Source organism: Schistocerca nitens, chromosome 1 (genome assembly GCF_023898315.1).
Source record: "Schistocerca nitens isolate TAMUIC-IGC-003100 chromosome 1, iqSchNite1.1, whole genome shotgun sequence".
In the NCBI taxonomy this organism is placed as follows: domain Eukaryota; kingdom Metazoa; phylum Arthropoda; class Insecta; order Orthoptera; family Acrididae; genus Schistocerca; species Schistocerca nitens.
The window spans coordinates 407636994-407657221 of record NC_064614.1 but is presented as its reverse complement, the minus strand read 5'-3'; the positions used below and the strand labels follow the sequence as shown (position 1 = coordinate 407657221).

General features: G+C 39.7%; 1 protein-coding gene across 1 annotated transcript in view; it reads right to left on the bottom strand.

Moving 5' to 3' along the window:
- The window catches only part of LOC126249607 (cadherin-87A), a 782263-nt gene that overhangs the window by 333607 nt on the left and 428428 nt on the right, over window positions 1-20228 (bottom strand). Inside the window, exon 3 of the mRNA XM_049951276.1 lies at window positions 12510-12579. The gene's annotated coding sequence lies outside the window, so the exon portion shown is untranslated. The remainder of the gene's footprint in view (window positions 1-12509; window positions 12580-20228) is intronic.

Genomic DNA, 20228 nt, shown 5'->3' with positions numbered 1-20228 from the left:
TTACCGGCTATTAAGGGCAACAAAAAATTGATATTAAGTATTTCGCGTAGTTATGACCGAATTTAAAAATTTGAAAATGCTGTCATAATGTACTCATCAAGACGAAAAAGAGTTGTGAAAGAAAAGTAATGAGACTGATTTTCCAACTACCAAAGTTTTTATTTGTGTCAAACAACAATCAATGGCGGAGTGGTTGTTCCCAGTCTTGGTAGCAGTGCTGAAAGGTTTCAACTGGTAGATCCTTTAAAATGTCGGTCACATGTTTCTGAATGTTCTCCAGAGTCCCAAGATGACGTTATTTTAAGACTTTTTAAAGATCGGGAAAAGAAAAAAAAGTCACAAGGACTCAGATCAGGCGAACAATGGCTTTGTGGAACAACAGGAGTGCCTTTTGAGGTCAAAAATTCGGTGTGAAATGGGGCGTTCTCATGATGTAGCATTCACCTGTCTGCAATGTACAGTCTCATTCGATTCGTCCTCTTCCTGAACCTTTCAAGGACATATTTGTAAAACACTTAGTTGACAGTTTGTCCTGGGGGAAAATATTCTGTATGCACGATTCCCCTACTGTAAAAATAGCAAATCAGCATCGGCGTTTGATTTACTCATTCGAGTTTTTGTTTTTGGTCAAGAGGACGTCTCAAAGTGTCATTCCTTACTTTGCCACTTTGTCTCAGGGTCGTACTCAAAAATCTACGATTCATCCGTCTGTGATCACACGACTCAACCATTGGTGATCACTGGTAATCCTCTCAAGTAGATCAACGCTCACGTTTCTTCCTTTGGCCTTCTGCTCAGTTGTAAGATTTTGACATGTGTAGCTCTTAAGGTCAAAATTTCATGTAGGGTGAAAGTGTTTGACAGGTCACCCGTCATCCTTACTGTTAAATGCCGGTCTGATGTCACAAGACAACGCACACTTTCTAAGTTTTCGTCGGTTTTTGAAGTTGAAGGTCTCTCTGAACGAGGTTTGTATTTAGCTTGTTCTCGGCCTTCCAAAAATAATTTGTGCCAGCAAAAAACCTGTGCTCTTGACAAGGAATGTTCCCCATCGGCGTGTTTTCAATGTTGCAAAGGTCACACTCTCGAATTCCCCGAGTTCAACAGAGAACTTGAGCTGTTCCATTTTCGTAACACACAGCAGAGTCACAATTTCCATGATGGCGCTCCCAAAAGTCACGTGATGGCTGTACAGATCTGCAACTCGAACTGACCATCTGGAAGGGATGAAGACACCGGTCTGCACAAGTAGAGCGACACAGCGTTGCCAGATCGCTCGCTGGACTGTCAGTCTCTTTACTTTTCTTACACATCTCGTAATCTAATGTTAAAAGTATTACGGTTAGAGGATGTGTGTGTGACTTGAGGCAATGTAACTGATGGCGAGCAAATACCTAGACTTTATTCATCCAGTAACTGTCAACAATGAAAGTCCACCTCCGTAGCATAGTGATCAGCACGTCTGAATGCCTGAGGGAGCGGGGGGGGGGGAGGGGGGGGAGGGGGCGGCATCCGGGTTCGATTCCGTGTACTGCCAGACTCCAAGTTCAAGAAGCCCGACAACGACCGGGAGAACCGTGTGCTGACCACATGCCTCTGCATACCGCACCTGAGGCAAGCTGGGCCACAACTATTATGATTTGTGCTTCGTGTCTTGGATACTGTCAGTGGCACATAGTTGATGTCGGAACTGATCCTGTTCATGTTCTGTCGGGGACAGATCTGGGGATCTTGCTGGACACGAGCGTACCTGAACATCGCGCAGACCATTCATAAACACACCGGCCTTGTGTGGAGCAGCATTGTCCTGTTGAAAAATGGAACGACGATACAACCGCATGGGACGTGACACGTGAGGACGCAGATGTCCGAGGCGTCCGTTGTGCAGTCAGAGTTTCCTAAATCACTGCTAACCATGACTTGAAGTAATATCCGATGGCTCCACAGACCATGATGCCAGGAGTAACATCGCTGCGCCTCTCCAAGGTACTGGAAGCATTGGACCTCTCCCCAGGCCGCCGCCATACTCGCCGATAATGATCATCCCTGGTACTGCAGAACCAAGATTCATAGCTGTACACAATGTGGTGCAGTCTATATTTCCTGGTCGCGGCCACATTCCAAAAGCAGCCTTTTGTGTTGTGATGTTGACGGCAGCCTAAGCTCGGGGCGGTAATTCCATAGTCCAGCTGTCTCCCACCAAAGATGTGGGATGATACACAGTGTTGCAGGGAATCCGTTACTTGTTCTCGTATTACTGGTACACATTTGAAGGCTCTCCGATGTGCTTGGTGCACACTATGGCGATCTTGTCCATGTGGTTGTAGGATATGGGGTCGACTGAAACCTTGACCAGGAGTATGCCTGCCCCCACGCTCCCAAGCATCGGGCCACTGTCACATCCGAATGCCTCACAACTGTGGATAATCCACGATTCGACCAACCGAGGTGACGAATACCCGCAATGAGGTCCGTTTCCAACTCCGTAAGATGCTGACAACGCTGTCACGCACGGGCACGCGGCATCTCCCTTGCCCATCAGCGATCACTCCATATCTGACGCTGTTCATGCCTTTTATATACCCTACCAGGCCTGGTAAAAAAAAAAAAAAAAAAAAAAAAAAAAAAAAAAAAAAAAAAACCACACACACTAGCTGTCACAGAGAATATCAACTCTAATCATTTACATACCTGCCGATGGTAGCTACGTGTCCGAAGTTACATTGATATCCGATCATGGCTTATTGGTGATTCACTATTACGTATTGCAGGTCATTAAAATTGTAAACTCACGAAGGCGACATTCAGTGAAAGTCAAATTGGCTTGAAGTTATAAAGGAACTGAATAATTTTTTCTTATTGATGAATGTATAGATAAGTATTCGACTCTCGTTACAAAGATTAATTAGAAAAGTATTTAACATTGACGGACAAAAGAAAATTTACGCTCTTCGGTTATTAGTTTTAGTAATAGTTACCTTTCGTTGTTCTCATGCCCTGATGAGAAGACGAACAAGCGAAGTGTTGTGTAATTTCTAGTGAAATTATGCTAAATAATGAATCCAGCTTCTGAAACAATACGACTTTCTCATTTACGATACCATGGATCCCAGCTCCTGTAGCTCTGGAAGGTTATTATTATTTCGACTGTGTGTGGAGAATTCAGATGGAGGCGCCGATCTCCACGACGGCGCTGCTCAACAATAGAGGTACGTGAATGTGTTCACCTCTCTCCCTTCGTGGTCGCCAATGTCAGTTTCAATATTTAGGTTATACTTGCCGCGACATTCAGAACCTGCAGTCTTTCTTTTCATTTAATTACGAAGTCCGATTATTTTCTTTCTTAGATGAATAAATGTATTTTAACCACAATTCTTTTTACCCAGGTCACGGGGAGCGATAGTACGAATGTGTCTCTATCCCGATCGTACGTTCGCATACAACTGAGTTTGTACCGATGTAACTATACTTATCACCCATTTCCTTCATAGTATTAATTCTTATTTTGAACCACACACTCGCGAATGTACATGCCCTCTTATTTTGTGTAGTCAGTCGGGTGTATTCCTTAATAATGTTACTTATAATATTCAGTGGCTTAGTTTCCACAATTGACCTTTCCCTCCGTCGCAACGGCGCTTCACGCGAAATATTTATTAAGCGACATTCATACGAATTCTCATTTCAAAATTACGACCCCGGCTGACTAAGCTTTTAACAATTTAATAGGGCGGTTACGAAGTGTACTACGTTCTTGGCTATATTTCGGATGGCCTCATCGTATGAAACTGATTTCGGACAGTTATTTCACTGCTATTTGGTGATCAGAGAGGGGCCGTTGAGCTTTGTTCTTTATAAATCTTCTAACAGTTTTCTTACGTTTTTAGAAAGGAAAGACGTCTGTACATTTGCCGTAAAAGTTTCCGTATTATTACATACAAACTGGTGCAAATGAACTTAATGTGGACTGATTTCGATTTATCTGGACTACGAAATGAAAGTAAAGAATTAATTTCCAGTGAAAGTTTTGTGATGATTATGTGATTAATCCTCGCACATATCATGTATTATATAGCTTCCTCGCTGACTTGAGTAATTAACCCTTCTCTACGTGCATTGCAGATCTTTTTGCTTTAGGACTGTTGTTTCAGACATTTCATTAATTAACAAAGGCCACAGGGCAGGATTCGTATTTACCTGAAAATTCCGTATGAATATCGGACGTTTCATGGAGTTCTGCACAATGCGCCTTCGATTTCTCGATTTTTCTGCGCATTGGCAGAGCAATTACTTTCTGTACTAATTACCACGGTGCAAAGGAGAAGGAAGGAGTCCTGCCGAACAACGCATAGTCATGCCGGCTTTTTTCTTTGATCATGCCAAATTTCAGACTGCAGACAGATTGGATTCTATTCCTCCACATTTTCCTCTTTTCCACAACTATCTCTATGGAGACGTTACCGAACATTTCTCACTGTGCTGAACTCACCACGCCAGCATAGCCTCTACGTATAAGGTCTACAATAACTTCCACTTAATATGCTAAACCTTTCAGATGCTCCCTTAGCCAAGTATTTGGACGTACCCTACATCCCTCAAAACGTTAGAAAAATTCTTTCTCCAGTGTTCGAATTTCCTTTTACATTGCAAATATTTCTGAGCTAAACGATGTGCACATTCCGATTTATTTTTTGACTGAAAGTAGTGGGTAAGCCCGCGGCTGTGAATTGAATCACTGCCCTCAGCAGTCATTAAATTCTACGTCTGGCCAATGAAGGTGAAAGGATGATCTGCTCGAAGAAACAGAAATTCATTTTCACAAGCGTGTATCTCCGATGACATCCTGGACTATAAAACAGAGCTATCCAAAAAAGTGTCCCTAACAAAAATTATCTATAACATTTACTCTGACAAATTTAAATAAACTTTCTTCTGTTTTTCCTGTCCGATATCCAGTTCAGTAACTTGATGTACAATATATGGTTTAACTTTTGCGTTATCTATGCGATCTGTTATTTTTCTATTCGAGCAACCCAAGACTGTCTTCACAATCATCAACAACCTATCTTTAAAACAAATTAGCTCTCGTTATGGTCTTAAAATAATACCACACGAGCAAGGAAGAAATAAGAAAAATTATGAAAATAGAGGGGAGTATCATGTATGCTACTAAAATGAAGAGGTTGCAAACTTCGCATAAGTATGTGTATGAATGGAAAGGTGAAGGTCTATACGAAGTCATAAGAGTTTCTTTTAGAAAGAACAGGCCATATTAGATGGCCAAAGAAGGTATGGAGGTGGATACCAGAGGAAACAAAGAGAAACGATATCGAATGCGTATAAGATGGCTCACAGATGTTAAGGTTCAAATGACTCTGAGCACTATGCGACTTAACTTCTGAGGTCATCAGTCTCCTAGAACTTAGAACTAATTAAACCTACCTAACCTAAGGACATCACACACATCCATGCCCGAGGCAGGATTCGAACCTGCGACCGTAGCGGTCGCTCGGTTCCAGACTGTAGCGCCTAGAACCGCACGGCCACTACGGCCGGCACAGATGTTAAGGAAGTTGGGGACTTCAGCAATCGCTAAGAGGGGGTTTAGGAATATCGTAAACCGGGGAAGCTGAGAAGTGGGAAACGACATTAGCTGTAAACTACTTGTAAGTACACAAATTTATCATTGGCTATTTATAGTTACATTTATTTAAGTAAAACAGTGTTTTAGTTTCTCCTTGTTCTTAATCCCTTACCTCAAATCGGCTCACACCATAGTCACGAAAAAACGAAACTCCGCGATCAGGCCCTGAAGACCATGCGATGTCGACCGACCGCTGTGTAATCCTGTATTATGTGCGGTCATGCCGGATGCGGGATGCGGTATGGTGGAGCATGGGGTCAGCAGATCCCTCTCCCGACCGTTGTCAACGTTCAGACCTTGGAGTCGATAAATCTCAATACTGAGTGTTCCCCTGTCCAGCCCTCCCACCAAGGAAAACTCCTTGGTAGTAGCAGGAGTCGCATGGCAAACATCTAGAGTAGCCACTCAGCTACGCAGGCGAACACACCTTAGCCACACATAAAAAAAGAAGTCATCAGATAATGAATGGGTGCGTGACGCATCTAGCAGTATAACTGCGTATACTGTTCAAAGTATGAACAGTAGCTCGTGAAAAAGTACGCACAATATTTACATAACGCATGGAAAAAAAGGGATGTTGATCGCAACATGAAAGTAAGTACATCTCAAAAGTCGTGTAGACAATAATAAACAGCTCGAAAAACAATATGGCTAAAGAAACTGTTATTTTGCACAAGGCCGCTGCAGCAATTAAAACTTATTAAACAAAATGACGTAAATATGTAACTATATTGACCCTTTTGACAACGTGCAGAACTCGAACACAAACTTGACGCAAATGAAGTTACGAGGGTCACTCCAAAAGAAATCCACACTATTTTTTTTAAATCCATCTTTTATTCTACATGTCTGAAAGTTTTACAGTGTGTAGATACATCCTTTAGCAACAATATTTTCATTACTCCACATAATTTCCATCCCTCTCAACTGCCTTACGCCATCTTGGAACCAGCGCCTGTAATCCAGCACAGTAAAATTCTGGACCAACATGTTGGAGCCACTGATTGGCAGCGTGCACAAGAGAGTCATTATCTTCAAACCTTGTTCCACGAAGAGAGTCTTTCAGTTTACAAAAAGATGATAGTCACATGGAGCTAGGTCAGGACTGTAAGGCAGGTGTTGCAGTGTTGTCCATCCGAGTTTTGTGATCGCTTCCATGGTTTTTTGATTGACATGTTGCCGTGCATTGTCGTGCAACAGCAAAACATTCTGCTTTTGCCGATGTGGTCGAACATGACTCAGTCGAGCTTGAAGCTTCTTCAATGTCGTCACATATGCATCAGAATTTATGGTGGTTCCACTCGGCATGATGTCCACAAGCAAGAGTCCTTCGGAATCGAAAAACACCGTAGCCATAACTATTCCAGCAGAAGGTGTGGTTTTGAATTTTTTTTCTTGGGTGAATTTGACTGATGCCACTCCACTGATTGCCTCTTCGTCTCTGGTGAAAAATGATGGAGCCATATTTCATCACCTGTCACAATTCTTCCAAGAAATTCATCTCCACCATTCTCGTACTGTTCCAAAAGTTCGCTGCATACCATTTTTCTTGTTTCTTGTCAACATTCTGGGAACCCACCTGGCACAAACCTTTTTTAACGCCAACACTTCCAGTATTTTGCAAACACTTCCTTCCTCTATCCCAACGTAGCGTGACAATTCGTTCACTGTGATGCGTCTGTCAGCAGTCACCAATTCGTTAACTCTCTGCACATTGTCTGAAGTGTGTGCAGAACGAGGCCTGCCACTGCGAGGACAATCCTCAATATTGCCGTGCCCGCTTTCATCACGTAACCTGCTTGCCCAACGACTAACTATACTGCGATCGACAGCAGCATCTCCATACACCTTTCTCAACCTCTTGCGGATGTTTTCCACTGTCTCGTTTTCACAGCACAGGAATTCTATGACAGCACGTTGCTTCTGACGAACGTCAAGTGTATCAGCCACCTTGAAGACATGCTGTGACGGCGCCACTCACGGGAACAAGTTGAACTAAGTTTGAAAACAAGCGGGAAGGATGTATCTACACACTGTAGAACTTTCACACATGCAGAATAAAAACTGTATTTTTACAAAAATGTGTGCATTTCTTTTGGAGTGACGCTCGTAAAAAGGAGTGCTGTATTTATTAAAGTGGCCTTTTTCTAAGCAGCTTGGAAGTTAGTTGGCTCGCACATACTTCCTCCCTTCTAGATGATAGTCTCTTGCCGGCCGGAGTGGCCGTGCGGTTCTAGGCGCTACAGTCTGGAACCGAGAGACCGCTACGGTCGCAGGTTCGAATCCTGCTCGGGCATGGAAGTGTGTGATGTCCTTAGGTTAGTTAGGTTTAATTAGTTCTAAGTTCTAGGCGACTGATGACCTCAGAAGTTAAGTCGCATAGTGCTCAAAGCCATTTGAACCATTTTATGCTAGTCTCTTGGTGTTCTCGTATCTTCTATAGTTTTAATTTCATCCATACGCCGATGTCTCGACCGTGCTCTCTGTCTTCTTCCCTCCATTATTCCGTCAAACAGCGTAGTGAACTGGGATGAATTGCAGATTAGGTAGGTAACCGTGTTGTTCTTCCTAGCAGTCACTTTTTTTTATTAGGCTCCTTGCCACTCCTGCTCTTCTCAGCACTTCTTCCTTTGAGTTTCTGTCATTCCGTTCTCTTCCAACACCACACCTCGAAAGTTGTAGTCCTTTCTTTTCCCTTTTCCTCAGCGACCAAATACAAACATCCTCGAAAAATCGTTTCCTATTATCTTTCACAGATAAGCATTTCTTTTGCTCGGGCTGTCTGTGCTTTGATATCCGTTCTATTTCTACCATCCATTATGATACGGATTCCTAGTTACCAGAAGGTTTGCATCTTTTGATCTTCGTCTTGCACTGCTATATTACGATGGAATTCATCTGCTGAAGCGACTTCTGTAGCTCCTCTTCATTTGCTCCCATTAAGGCAGTATCACCGGCGAAACGGATTGTTTTGAAGCATTCTCCATTTATTGTAATAAAAAACGGCACAGCTATGTTTCAGGTACGATTACTACGCCACAATCGGTTTTGTCCTAAGAGAACATCTGCAGGTGACCAAAAATTCACCAAGTCTTTGCAACTAATTCTTACAACCGGCCCGTTTCTGCTACTTTGTGAGAATTAATTAGGAAGACTGTTGGTGAATTTTCGGTCATCTTCAAATGCTCACTTAGAACTAACCGGTTGTGACGTAATATGTATGTACTAGAAATCCTGCGGTGGTGGTTGTTATTGACATCAGAGGCGCGTAAAATGATCAAGATTACTGTTATCTCATTGCTGCTGGTTTCTCAGAATTATATCGTTGCCATTTCTGTGTGCATATTCAATAATAGTGCAGACAAGATATATCTCTGTCTTACTCCTGTAGAGGTGCAGGTTTCTTCTTTTGTTCCTTCAAGTGATGCATTGTGAATTATTGTAGACAAGCTCAGCGTCCGCTGCTTCACTCATGTGAAGCCCCTTTAGGGGCTGAATTTTCAAACATAAGGAAATATTTTTTTTTACTTCTGACGGAGAAGACAAATGTAAACTTTCGTAGATTTATCTTTGAAAACGCTTTTACAATGAAATGACCTCATAAAACTTTTCATGTCCCATTTCACTTCCTTAGGAGATAATTTCCAAAAACGGTGAAACACCCTTTTTTTAAATTTCTAAACGAGAAGTCAAATACCAACTTTCACAGACGTAGCTTTAAAAATGCTTTAGTAGTTCTTTAATAATGATGTATTATCAAAAAATTTCACCCACTATTTTACTCCCTTTGTGGTTGAATTTCCAGAAATGCTGACACAGATATTTTTGTATTTCTGACTGAGAAACCAAATACCAATTTTTGTAGTTCTAGCTTCAAAATTGTCGTAATAGCGATAGATTTTCAAAAAGCCCTTCATCCCGAACTTCACCCCCTTGGGAATGGGTTTTCGGACAACGTATTTTTAAACGATGCCTACGGTTTAGGATCTACGCCCTCTCCAGATTTCAAGTTTCCATCCTCAGCGGTTTGCGCTGGGCAGTAATGAGTCACTGAATCAGTTCGGCCCTATTTCACCCCCTTACGGATTGAATTTCCAAGAACAGTGAAACACATATTTTTGTATTTCCAACCGAAAAGCCAAATACCAATTTTTCATAGGTTTGGGTTTAAAATGCTTTCACAATGAAATATTTTCATAAATCATTTCACCCCATATTTCACCCCCTTAGGGGTAAGTTCCAAAACAGTGAAACACAATTTTTTTATTCCTAACAGAGAAGCAAAACACAAATTTTCATCGATTAAGCTTGAAAAATGCTTCCATATTTCCACAAAAACTTTCATCCTCATTTCACTCCCAAAAGAGTCCAGTTTCCAAGAACAGTGAAACACGTATTTATTTTATTTCTAATTGAGAAACCAAATTCAAATTTTCATATATTTAGCCTTAAAAATACTTTCATACTGAATATTTCATGAAGCTCTTCCTTAGGGGTTGAATTTCCAAAGACAATAAAACACGAATTTTTTTTATGTCGAACCGAGAAGCCAAATATCAATTTTCATAGATGTAGGCTTTAAAAATACTTAAGTTGTTCTTTACTAACGAATTATTTTAGAAAACAGTCAAATATTAATTTTCATAGATGTAGGTTTAAAAATACTTTAGTTGTTCGTTAGTAATGATTCATTTTTAAAAAACTTTCATCCACTACATCACCCCCATAGGAGCTACATTTTCAAATATGCTAAAACACGTATTTCTTTATTTCTGACCCAGAAACCAAATACAAACTTTCGTAATTCTAGTTTCAAAGTTGCCTTAATAGCGACAGATTTTCTAAAAACGTTTCACACTCTATTTCTCCCTCTTAATGGTGGAATTTCCACCCGCTTAGGAGCGTAATTTCGAAAAAGTCCTTCCTAAACGACTCCTGCAGTATCAGTATTTCCAAATTTCAATTTTCTGTCGTTAGCTGGGCTATGATGTGTCAGTCAGTAAGAACACTGCTTTTTAAATACGGGGTGGATCACCCAAAACTTGCACCCCGAATATTGCGAAAATGGAAAGTGTTACTAAAGTGAAGTTTTCACAGAATGGATTAGTAGTCAGGGGCTTGTATTATTAGCCAATAAACCTATCGTAATAACACTTATAAAGTGTTTTTTGTGCAAACACACACTTTTTAAAATGTAACAATGTCTATTGACATTAATAAACTAAAAGTAGGGTAAATTAGAATGCCATTGATGTTTGTTGCAGGGTTATACTGCGAGTCGTTCTCGAGATATAGTATTTTGGAAAGTTTCCACACCGAAACTTGTTTGTGCCACTCAGCCTGTGTAGTTGCTAGGTACGACATTGTTATGTTTGCTTACAGTGTGCTTTTGTCACCCTTGAGCGCAATGTGACTTGCTAGTCAGTGTGTGGCAGTTCAGGGTCGTTGGGATTCATCAATACCCAAAAAGCCGACATGCGCACTGTGTATGGAGAGAGTAGGAAGACTACAGTTCGTTCTTGTACGATGTATATGCCACGACACCACAATAGGTGTCAACCATCTCGGCAATTATCAACCTCTTCAACCAGTTACGTGAAAGTGGTAATGTAACAACTAGACAGCGTAACAGAAGGAAAGCAGTGACGCCGGAAAGGGGGGAAATTAATATTCTTGCTGCTGTTGCAGTTAATCCGCTTGTTCCATTTCTCATCAAGAGCTGCATGGAAACGATATGACAATCGTGTTAACTTCTGTACATGTGCATTAAGACAGGATACTCCAGATGAATCACGTATCTTGTTTAGCGATGAAGCCACATTTACCAATCATGGCCAGGTAAACCGCCGAAATATGCACTACTGGTCTGTTGGCATTCCCTATTTGATTCATCAGGTGGAACCTCAGCGTCTATGGTGTGGGATATTGAAGCATCAACTCGTAGGCCCGCCTTTCACAGACGGAACACTGAACGCACACAAGTATTTCAGCCTCATAACAGCCCACATTCCACGAATACTAGAAGACGTTCCTCTGCATACTAGGAACCTGTGGTACCAACATGACGGCTGTCCAGCCCATAGTACACGAAGTACTGCAGCATGTCTTCACGAATTGTTTCCAAGTCGTTGGATTGGACACAGAGGACCTGTACCGTGGCCGGCCCATCCCCTGCATTTGACGATTGTAGGCTTTTTTCTGTGGGAAAAGCTGAAAGACGACATACCAACTACACCCGATGTCATGCAGCGACGTTTTACTGCACCCTGCCCGGGCATCTTCGCTGAAATGCTAGTACGTATGCAGCAGTCGTTCCATGCAGGACTGACAGTGTGTACTGCTGCTGCGGGTGATCGTTTTGAACACAATCTATGATGGCCAATTGTCTCGTTACTGGTCAGAATCCACATGAATAGTGTATGCCATTTTGTTGTTCTTCAGTGTGTGCTACAACAGGTACTGTACAAGTCTCAGTGTGCGAACCTTTTAAAATACGAAATCTCTTGAACGACTCGCGTTAGAGTCCTACAACAAATACCACTGACATTCTAATTTACCCTAATTTTAATTTGTTAACGTCAACAGGAATTTTTCCATTTATAAAAATGTATGTCTGCACAAAAAATGCGCTTTCTGTTATTGCAATGTGTTGATAGGCTAACAGTACGAGCCGCTGACTACCAATCCATTCTGTGAAAACCGCATGTTTCCATTTAAGCAATATTTACGGTGCAAGTTTTAGCTGATTCACCCTGTATATAGATGGTACCGTTTACAGAAACTTGGTAGAGCTATCCCGATTCTGGAATGATAAGCTCCAAATCGAGCGTATCTGGCGTGTCTTGCGCCCTGCTGCGGTACTTACGTTCAGAGGCTGCCAGAAGCCACGTCAGTGGGTGATCCTCTTCTGCCTGCGCGGGAGTGCGCCGCCGTGCCTGCAACACACCAAACATCCGATAAGTCAGCACAGCAGTAGGCGGTAATGCACATGTTCACTGGCGATGTAGAATATTACGACAACAAATCAAACAGCTCATCAATAAGATGCCGTAGTGGCTCTGTCAACCAAAATTCTATGCTTAATTTTATCCATAATTGAGGTGCTTAAAACCGCAACCACGTCAAATAGTTCGGAGGTAATAACGAGGGAAGTACACGATTATTGTTTTGATTTAATACTCAGCCATCTCTCACCACGGCTGTGACGTCCTCAGTGGATTTTTATTTTATTGTTCATTAAAAGATTACAAATATACAGCACCGCAATAGATAAACTGAACAAAGCAGGCGCGTAGCAGCCAATCTGCAAAGACTGTGTTCAACGTAGAGCGCAAAGACGTGTAGAATTTCAGAATAAGATAGGCTACACCGAATATTTAAGAGCACTGAAAAGCGACAGCGTACACTCCACACTAGGATAGCTTCTAAGTAAAAACAACCATCACCCCAATGGCATAGAAGAAAGCCTCCAGATACTAAAACACAGTAATCATCTGTACAACTTTGGAACAACAGAAAAAAGCTACCGCATCCAAAAAGCCGTCGGAAGAAAGTGTGTAGATGCATGTGGGAAAGTCAAATACAGTCTGGTGATTTTCCATCGTAAAATAAAAGATATTTGAGTTGGGGAGGCATTTCCAATCCCAGCCAGGAAGAGCTGAGTATTTTTCCATAATGGATTTGCCATCGGATACCACCAGATATTAATGAACACCAGGACTGGGAGAAAACTGCATATGGAGCTAATTACAACTATGAGTACAAGAGTATGCCGGTGGGATTAAAAGGGGCACCAAGTACATTTCAGAGACTAATGAACGTTGCACTGTCAGAATTGCAGGGAACAAAGTGCTTAATATATGTGGACGATATTATCTGTTACGGAAGTTCTTTATGAGAACCTTATGAACAATTATGAGAGATTTTCTACCGACTCAGGGAACACTGTCGCAAGTTGCAGCCACACAAGTGTGAATTTTTAAGGAAGGAAGTAATATATTTAGGACATAGAATAATTGCTAAACGAGTACAACCGGGTGGGTGGAATGAAGACAAGTCGAAGAGATTTCCAGTTCAAAATGGCTCTGAGCACTATGCGACTTAACTTCTGAGGTCATCAGTCGCCTAGAACTTAGAACTAATTAAACCTAACTAACCTAAGGACATTACACACTGTAACCTCCCCACAGAAATTTAAAAAAACAATATTTATTAGAAATGGTGCCACAGCTAAGTGTGAACTCCCCACAAGAATATTAATGGCAAAGACAATTAAATGAAAGCTCGCTATCTGACTCAAGTATAAGTTCTCATTAAATAATGAACGCTAATTCCATGATAATGAAACTGTAATGATAATCAAAACTCAATTCAACCGAAAAGTCGGTGTTTGCCCTGTGCGAAACGAGAATAAATTTCTTACCTTAGTGAAACTGCATGTCAAAATTCTGCTCTTATTGTTCTCTGGCGGTTGCATGAAAAGCATTGGAAGTACCTTTTAAAAATCTTTGTTAAAAGGAAATGGAAGGAAATTTGAATGATTGTCTCTAAAATTGCTTTTAAATCAAAATTATTATTGGGGGCCATTTTTGAAAGTTAAATTACAATGACTGTTCGTTACATTATCTGATGAGCGCAAAGCTGCATGATTATTTATTTAAATAAATTATACCTCGTCCTGAATCTCGACCATTGCGATGCCGACGCCCGCCGACTGCTCTCCGCTACTGCTAGCAACCGACTCCAAGCACTACTGAGGACTGACTACTGCAGACTGACTGACTGCTCGCTACTGCGAGTCGAGCGCAACTGCTCTGGTCAGAGATTCTACAATGTCTCAGCATCGCTGCCGCACAACATACGTGTTTCATAACCCTCCACTGGGGGGGCAAAAATTTGGCAGCGATGGTGAGTCATTTGGACTTGCCATCGTAACAAATTTTTCTTTTAATTAATTAACATTTACAAAATATTTAGATGTATCACATGAATTAAATGTTGTGCGCATGCACCGATTACAAAACATTACAGATAAGACAAAATATAAGTACAATGAGTAGAGAGCGTATCAGCAAATCAGAAAAATGTATATACAAATTATTTGACAAATAACAAAGTGCACACGCACTGTAAAATTCTTTAGCAGTTTCATAACAGGCAAAAAAAAAAAAAATCATGTTGACAAGTGTCATGAGTGCACATGCACTGCAGTGGAGAACATATCAGTAAAAGACGAAATGTATATACAAGAGTAACAAATGACATAAATCATAAAAGGTATACAGAATGAACACAAATCATATCGAAAATTGAGAAGAGTGCACAGGCACTGTAGTTCAGTTGAAAACATATTCACATAAGTGCACATGCACTGAAAACTTTTGAACATTTTTATAACAAATAAACGCAAGAGTAGAAAAAATCATCAAATCACAAAAAGTATATACAATATAGATGACAAGAGTGCACACATACTGCACTTCAAAACAAATCGAAAATGTCTTTAGTATTTTGACAACAATTGGCAAAAATCATGTCGACAAGTGACACAAGTGTACTCGCACTAGAGTTCAACAAATCGAGAAAAAAATGTATAGGCCATGAACATAAATGGTGTTAGTAAAAAAAAATGATTTTCACTATTAGGATAGGAAAGGAAGGATTGCATCATGGTTGTAGCACTTTAGTTTGCACATAGCTGCACTGAAAGTCCATATCTTTCCACAGAATCACAACTAAGTGATACAATTTGCAGTTCCGTTCCCAGAAGTATTTATCAGCTTATCAAGACAGTGAAACGTCGTAGTAGTATTCCATACTATCATTTGGCAGTATACCAGGTACACCAAACAGTGGGACCAGAATAACGTCTTCATCGGTTACGGTGGTGGACAGCATGTCGTGTCAACACCACGCTCTTAAGAGGCGGCACACAGTGCTCCATAACAAAGTCTTGATTAGTGATTACATAAGTAGTTTCTTCGCCTACAGTGGTGGACAGCATGTCGTGTCAACACCACGCTTTTAAGAGGCGGCACACCAACGTAGAATTAGTGCAAAAACCAAATATAGTGCTCCATGATAATGAGGATGGACAAGACAAATGGATGTTACAATAATTTCAGGTAGTTAGGTCAGAAGGTGAAGGACATTAACTAACACACAAGTCTTGATTAGTGATTACATAAGTAGTTTGCGGTATCCATACTCTAGTCATTGAACATTTCTGTACCATGAATGTAGTATTACAGAAAAATGTTCATTAATTAATTTAAAGACAAGAGTGGTAATCAATCGCCATCAAGTATTGAGTATTACAAAACATTTTTCCTCATTCAAATGACATATTTACAAGTAACTATTAACACTCAGTGGCCTAGCAACTTTCGATTAGTACAAAATATTTATCATCATTCAGTATTAATATGGGAAGTCATCATTGAAAACACTAACAAAACGTTAAGTTACATTAATTATTGGCACTCAGTGGCCAGCAAGTATTGAATAGTATAAAACATTATTCATCATTCAGTATTCTTCATATCATTAAGAAATCATTATTAGAAAAATCAGTTAATTACAGTCATAGCATTAATAAGCATGGGCATTATAAGTTACATTAATTATGGGCACTCAGTGGCCAGCAAGTATTGAATAGTATAAAACATTATTCATCATTCAGTATTATTCATATCATTAAGAAATCATTATTAAAAAAATCAGTTAATTACAGTCATAGCATTAATAAGCATGGGCATTATAAGTAATTACATTAATTATGGGCACTCAGTGGCCAGCAAGTATTGAATAGTATAAAACATTATTAGCATTAATAAGCATGGGCATAATAAGTACTCTCATTACAATAGATAGTGGCAATTATGTTTTGGTAACATTAAGAAGTCATTATTCAAGTGACATACTATTCAGAGCTGATCAGTGTTATTCAGAATTATCATAAACTAGTGACATTATCTGGGACTGTTAATACATTTTGTTTTTTCTGCTAGCAATGCATTGCTTTGGGTAATTATAAGGGAAAGCAAGAAGAAATAAGAGAAAAAAATTGCTTCTAGGTTGTTCCTATAAATGAAAAGATTGTGTAACGTCATTCGTCATGAGTCAGCTGTAGCAAGGTTATCACATTTATAAATGATAGACACAAGTGGGTAAGAAAAATGCAAGTACTAGAACAGGTATAATAAGTAACAAGTTTAGTAACTATCATAAAAAGCTTCTCCTGAAAGAAAAATACAAAATGGATTATTGAACTGAAAGAAGAAACGCAGACTATGCTGAAAAGTAGTGAACTTCGAATTAACAGGTAGTGAAATGTGTATAAAAAATGTGTTCCATAGCTGTCCTTTCCAAAACCTTCAGTCATCCTACTACGCAATATAACACCTGCTGTCAAAGTAAACTGCAACAAATACTTAAATAACTACATAGCATAAATACATAACTTCAACATTATCCTCATCTGTAAAGAAAAACTTCATTATTCATATCATCATAACTCCATCATTATCATCACCTGTAAACAAAAACTTCATTATTCATAGTACCATATTCTTCATCATTGTTCATTATCAGCATTCATTATCATCTGCAAAAATCATTTCATTATTCATCACACAACTATTCCTAATCCCTAGCATATTTCATCACTTAAAACTAAAATGTGTAGTTCTGTCTGACAGCTTGCATCAATCGCTTTGTATTCTGAAAGAAAAAATTAGTTAAGACTGCTATTCTGCGATGTGTATAATATATTCTGGTTAATGCTTGTTAATTCTGATCCATTTACTCGTCCTCATTAGCTTATTGCATCTTCTTTCGTTTATTCCATAGGTGAAATTCCCACTTCTGTTTAATTCATTTCCTGTACGCATCATTTATTTCTGAAATTGATGAACAAAGATTAATGTCTTGCATTTAAATCATATACCCATTAAATAGTGACTGGTTAATGGTGACTCAATTAAGCATACAACATAACATGACAGAAAACGTAATATCTCAAAGCATAGACAGTGTTTAAAGGCAAAAAGTGTACAGAGAATATCGTAATGCAGCAGCAAAAAAGGAAAATGTAAAACAGTCACGATGTTGAGATATCACAAGGCAAAATGTCAAAGTCAAATGGTGTGTGTTATACCTTAACTAGTTCACAATGCATATAAACAAAACTTGAAAACAATCGTACATACATAAGAAAGACAAAATGTGACTTTCGTTGTGTTCAGCTTGTATGTAGTGTAGTTAATAGAGGCGATAATTAAAGACTTCAATGGAGAGAGAATTTGATAAAATTAATGCGTCATTATAGAGAATTGCATAATTATTCATAAAATGCGTAAGTTCATCTGAAAAAATGCACGGTCTAGTGTGTAACGACAAGAAGAGCGACCTGCTAACCTTACCTTGCCGGGCACTTGCCAAGAAAAAATACGATAATCATCAATAGGTAGTCACATAAATGTAATTGCATAAGTGGTCACAAAATGTGTAAGTTCATCTGGAAAAATGTGCACGGTCTGATGTGTAACGACAAGAAGAGCGACCTGCTAACCTTACCTTGCCGGGCACTTGCCAAGAAAAAATACGATAATCATCAGTAATTAGTCATGTGAATATAATTGCATAAGTGGTCATAAAATGTGTAAACGGCCTCATAGCATGTTACATCGTAAAGTGGTTTCATTCGATAAAGGGTTTAATGTTTGACACATGATGGTTGCCTTTCGATTTTCTGGTTCTCAGAGTTTCGACGTGTACAACATTGGGGTGAGGAATGCTGCGAATCCGATATGGACCTGCGTATAGAAGTTCAAATTTACTGCACTTACCTTTTAATTTGCTGGATAAATAGTGTGTACGTACTAATATCTTCTGTCCAACGTGAAAGTCTCGGTGTCTACAAACCTGTTTTTGCTGTCTTCTCCGGCGCTCTGCGGCACGTTTGATGTTGTTCAGCGCAATGTCAATTATTTCGTGGTGTCGTAATCGACGAGATGTAGGAAATGTTACTAATTCTTTGATTTTGTTTGGTGGTTCAACGTTTTTCAGTATAACAGACGGAGGTAGCATAGTGGATTCATTTGGAATGGAATTAATTACATCTTGAAATGAGTGTACGTGTGTGTCCCAATTAACATGTCTTTTGTGGCAGTATATTCTACACAGTTTACCAATTTCTTTCATTAGTCGTTCACAAGGGTTCGAAGAAGCGTGGTACCTGGATATATAAATCGGAGAAATGTTTCTAGCTCGTAACATGCGTGTCCATATGACAGAACGAAATTGTGATCCATTGTCAGAAATTACTTTCATCACATGCCCTACATGAAATAAGAAATGCTTTACAAATGCTTTCAAAACAGTTTTAGCAGTAGCTTTGCGTAACGGAGTGAAGGTAACAAATTTTGAAGTGAGTTCAACAGCGACAAAGATGTAGCAAAAACCTCTGTTAGTTCTCGGAATTGGACCAAAAATGTCTACTGCGGCCATATGTCTTAATTTAACAGGTACAATGGGATATAATGGAGGAATGTGTGAAGTGGTGTCAGACTTAGCTTTCTGGCAAATTTTACATGACGCTAAAACTCGTCGTATACGTTTTTCCATGTTTGAAAAATAACAGTTCTGTCTCAGTATAAGAAAACATTTTCTGGCTCCATAATGTGCGTAGCTTAAATGCTTGTACCATATTAATTTGTTAACCAGTTCGTCAGGAATGCATAATAACCAATTGTTGCTGTCTGGATGAGAGCGGCGAAACAGAATGTCATTGCGTACAGTGTAGTGGTTCCTAATCGTAACATTATTCTTATCTTGCCAAAGGTGTTTAATTTCTTTCCACACATTGTCTTTGCTTTGCTCTCGTGCTATGTCCTGTAATGATGATGAAATAAAATTTTCAAATGCAACTTGTTGAATGTACATGACGCTGAAATTTGCTTTGCAGAAGTTGGTTGCTACGTCTTGCTGATTGTTGCTGAGAGAACGAGAAAGTGCGTCTGCTATAACATTTTGTGTGCCGGGAATGTGAACAATCGTAAAATTAAATTCTTGTAAATACAGTTTCCATCTGCTTAATCTGTCGTGAGTAAATTTAGCTGAAAGTAAAAATTGTATAGCTCTGTGATCTGTGTAAACGGTGGTATGTCTGCCATAAAGAAAGTGCCGAAATCTCGTAAAAGCCCATACAACACATAATGTTTCTAGTTCAGTAACGGAATAATTTCGTTCAGCAGGTGACAAAATGCGGCTTGCAAATGCGATGTTTTTAATTACTATTGAGCCATTTTCTTCAATTTCCTGAAAAATGTGTACGCCTAAAGCTGTGTTGGAACTGTCGGTGGCAATGGAAAAATTTCGAGTAAGATCTGGGTGTGATAAAAGTGGAGCATTCAACAAAGCATGTTTCATATAACATTCTCGTGAACAAAATTCTGCGTGTCAATAAGTATTGCTTACGTTACTGGAATAGGCTACCTGTACTGTGTCTGGTCAAATTCTGTCGTACGTGCTGTTATTTACGGGACGATGCTGTGGTATTTTGACTACTTAAACTGCTCTGTTG